At 45.9% G+C, this 4,016-nt stretch overlaps 1 pseudogene; it reads left to right on the top strand.

The window, feature by feature from the left end:
* The first annotated feature begins 1,027 nt into the window (after positions 1-1,027).
* LOC102486444 (39S ribosomal protein L35, mitochondrial pseudogene) lies at positions 1,028-3,532 on the top strand (annotated as a pseudogene).
* Positions 3,533-4,016: the final 484 nt, after the last annotated feature.

Genomic DNA, 4,016 nt, shown 5'->3' with positions numbered 1-4,016 from the left:
CTTTTCTTTTTCCTTTTTTTAAAAAATTTTTATTAACTAATTTAACAAGGAGAAAAATAGAGAGGCAAGACATTTTTGGGCCAGTGCACTTTTCAAATTTCTCAGTCCAGGAATTGAACCATGCAGTCCCATGTGGGATGCAGCTGCCCTAACTACACCGCTGGCTGGCCCCTGTCAGGATTTTGAGTATGCATGCACACACACTTAGTATGTCTCTCAAGCTGCCGGGACCAGGATTTGAACAGCAGTTGATCATGTTTTCCACGTGGAAAGCTTGAGGCTCATGCTGAGCAGGCACTTACCCCACTGTCATTGCATAACAATGAGTGACAAAGCTGAGGTTTGAACTCAAGTCTGTCTGACTCTAAAAGGTAGTGCTGACCCAATCTTGGTGGCACAGTCAGTAGTAGCACACTGAGCTACAGTGCTGGAAGTGCATGACCACTGCTAGTTCAAATCTCTGGCCTGCTCAACCTGAAATACTCAAGGTGTCCCCAAGATCCTGACATGCTGGAGAGCTGAGAGAAGGAGGTCACTGAGTGACCAGACCTCGTCAAGGGTGCTTTTCTCTCTCTCTGTATCTCATGAATAAAAAATAAACTTCAAAAGGTAGCACTTCATGGCGTAGTGGTTAAGGTGCTGGACTCCCACATGGTCAACTGCAGTTCGAGTCCTGGAGCTAAAGGTTTGAAAATCACACCGGGCGACTATGTATGCATACCAATGTGAATCCCAGGAGGAGAACAGACGAAAAGGGACTACTGTGTGGCCATACCTCCTGGGGGCTGATTTCTCACTTTCCTTCTCTGTCTCTCTCCTCTCAGGTAAGCACATATTTCCTGCGGAAAAACCTTAAAAATAAATAAATAAGCACTTCGTCCTGACTTGAAACACTTCCCAGAGTGCACTTCTCAGAGCCCTAGGCTGGCAAGTGAGAGCTTCAGGGGAGAAAAACAGCCTCTCAGAAGCCATGCGGGTCAAGGAGCCGCCACAGTCCCCTCCTATGTGGTGAGTCACGTTTTATGGCATGAAAGTCTTAAGAGATCCTCAGGTAAGACACCTGCTTACCACCTTTAACCCAGCCCCTCCCTTGTTTATTTACCCATAGAAATTTCCCCCCAAACTTTTCTGTCCCTCGCCCGCTCTGTCTCTTGTTCTCTCTACTTCTCACTCTCTGCTATCTCTTACTGTGTCTCTACATTTCTCTCAGAGAGGCAGCATAGGAAAGCGGTTAAAACAGCAGACTCTGGGGCCAGCAGGTGGCACAGTGGTTAAGACACTGGACATGGCTAACCATGGTTCAAGTCCTGGACCTGGTGGCTTGTTTCTCACTTTCCCCCTCTCTCTCTCTCTCTGGTCAAATAAAAAAAAAATAGTAATAATATATAAAATTAGATAATTCTTTAAAAACAAACAAACAGGGGGCTGGCAAGTTGGCATGGTGGTTAAGGCAGCTGGACTCCCACATGGCTGACCCTGGTTTGAGTCCTGGATCTGGCAGTTTATTTTCTCACTTTCTCCTCTCTCTAGTCAACTTTAAAAATAAAATAACAACAAACAAACAAACAAACAAAAAAGAGCAGACTCTGGGGCCAGCAGGTGGCATGGTAGTTAAGGCGTTGGATTTCTATAGGTCCAACCATAGTTCAAGTCCTGGATCTGGTGGCTTGCTTTCTCACTTTCCTTCCCCCTCTCTCTCTCCCTGGTCAAATTAAATAATAGTAATAATAATAAATAAAATTAAATAATTCTTTAAAAAAAACAAATAATCTAACAAACACAACAGCAGACTCTGGAGGTCCAGTAGGTGGCGTGAAGGTTAAGGCAGCTGAATCCCACATGACTGACAAAATGATTGGAATGCCCAACACAGTGGCTTGAAAATCACACTGGGCACATGTGAGTATTTACCCAAAATCCTGAGAGGAGAATGGAGGAGAAGGGATTGCGGCATGACCATCCCCTCTGGGGGGTGATTTCTCACTCTCTGTTTCTGTCTCTCTGGCAAATGCACACACCCTATCACTAGAACTAAAACTAAAACTAAAAAGAGCAGACTCTGGGATTAGACTTGTCTGAGTTTGACACCTGATTCTACCTCTAGCCTACTGTGTGATCTTGGGCAAGATCTTGCCCTCTCTGTGCTTCACTCTCACCATCTATGAAGCAGAAATGACAATAATACCTACCTCAGGACCAGCAGACCGCATAATGGTTACTTTGCAGGACTCCCACGTAGTTGACTGTGGTTTAAGTCCTGGATCTGAAGGCTTAAAACTCACACCAGACAAGTGTGTGTGTATGCCCAAAATTCCGAGAGGAGAATGGAGGAGAAGGGATTGCTGCGTGGCTATTCCCCTTGGAGGGGTGACTTCTTGCTCTCTGTCTCTATCTCTGGTGAGCATGCATGCCCTTTAGCAAAAAACTCTCTTCTCTCGGGAACCAGCAGTTAGCATAATGGCTATGTCGCTGGATTACCATGTAGTCGACCGCAGTTTGCATCCCAGACCCGGTGGCTTAGAACTCATGCCAGGTGCGTGTGCTTGCGTGCCCAAGATCCCGAGAGGAGAATGGAGGAGAAGGGATTGCGGCATGACCATCCCCTCTGGGGGGTGATTTCTCACTTTCCGTCTCTATGTCTCTCTCTGTCTGTCTGGTGAATGCATGCGCCCTATAGCGAAAATCTCTCAAAAAAAAAATCTCTCTTCTTTCTAAAAAATAAAAGACCATTCCAATGCAGCTTCTGTAGGCAAGATGACGGCCTCTGCCTTGCTGGCTCTGTGGAATCTTATGGCCCCTGAATAAATTGGCGTCTTCAGCCCTATCGAAATTGTGCCAAGAATGCCTGCCTGTCTTCTGAACTGTCCACCAGACATTTCAGTCATATTCAGACACCAGTTGTTTCCTCTGCTCCTAGATTTCTTTTTTTCTTTTTTGACAGAAAGCGAGAAATCACCCCCCAGGGGGGATGGTCACGCCCCAATCCCTTCTCCTCCATTCTCCTCTCGGGATCTTGGGCACGCACGCACACACAGCCGGCGTGAGTTTTAAGCCACCGGGTCCAGGACGCGAACCGCGGTCAACTATGTGGGAGTCCAGCTACATAGCCATTACGCTAACTGCTGGTTCCCTCTGCCCCTAGATTTCTCATGACTATTAGAGATCTGACGTGTGGGCACACTGTGACGGTCCCTAACAGAGTGGCACCCTTGCTTCCAGACGTCCTAACGCTGCCCCCAGTCAGAACTGTAAACACATCAGTCCACGAAAAGGCACAAAGAAGACTGTGAAGGCTGTCATCTATAGGTTTCTTTGGCTTCATTCAGGCCTTTGGCTAAGGAGAAAGGCTGGTTATAAGAAAAAATTATGGAAAAAGAAAAACACAAGAAAAAGACACTTGAGGGAATTTGTGTTCTGCACTTAAACCCAGAGCAAACCGTTAGATAAAATGACATCTTTCTGGAAGAGGCGAAACTGGCATGCTGGTGATCCTTACCAGAAGTGCCATGATCCAACAAACCTGAAAGTATAGATCTGTAGTTTCACAATTGCCCAGTGATTATTTATCTTTGTGTACATGTCTTTGCAAAAATGAGTAAGTATGAAACTTTATATAAATTGTACCTTCCATCGGATATGTAAACATACAATACCAACATTAAGTTTATGAAAGTTTTAAAACTTAATGGATTAAATATTCCCAAATTTGGCCAGAGGGGAAAGAAAAAAGGCCATAATACTTACCTCAAAGGGTGGGGACCGAGTTACTGCATGTCAAGGACTTCATGCCTCCCTATCAGTGTTTCTTAAGGCTGGAATGAGGACCCGAGCTCAGGGCAAGATTACCAGCACAACGCGAACCAGGATCTGGGGTCAGAAAAGTCCATGGTGGCATCTCTCCAAGGTTAGGAGGGTGCAGGTTGCACTGCTAGCCACTCCCCTGATTAGAGGAGTGGAGCTGAAGCTGGACTTCGCAGCCTTGACATTCAGACTTGGCTAAAGCATTGCTCATGCCT

The sequence above is a fragment of the Tupaia chinensis genome, unplaced genomic scaffold, assembly GCF_000334495.1.
Source record: "Tupaia chinensis unplaced genomic scaffold, TupChi_1.0 Scaffold143861_1, whole genome shotgun sequence".
Classification (NCBI taxonomy): Eukaryota; Metazoa; Chordata; class Mammalia; order Scandentia; family Tupaiidae; genus Tupaia; species Tupaia belangeri.
The sequence above is the reverse complement of the archived record's forward strand: the minus strand, read 5'-3'. Positions and strand labels throughout refer to the sequence as shown.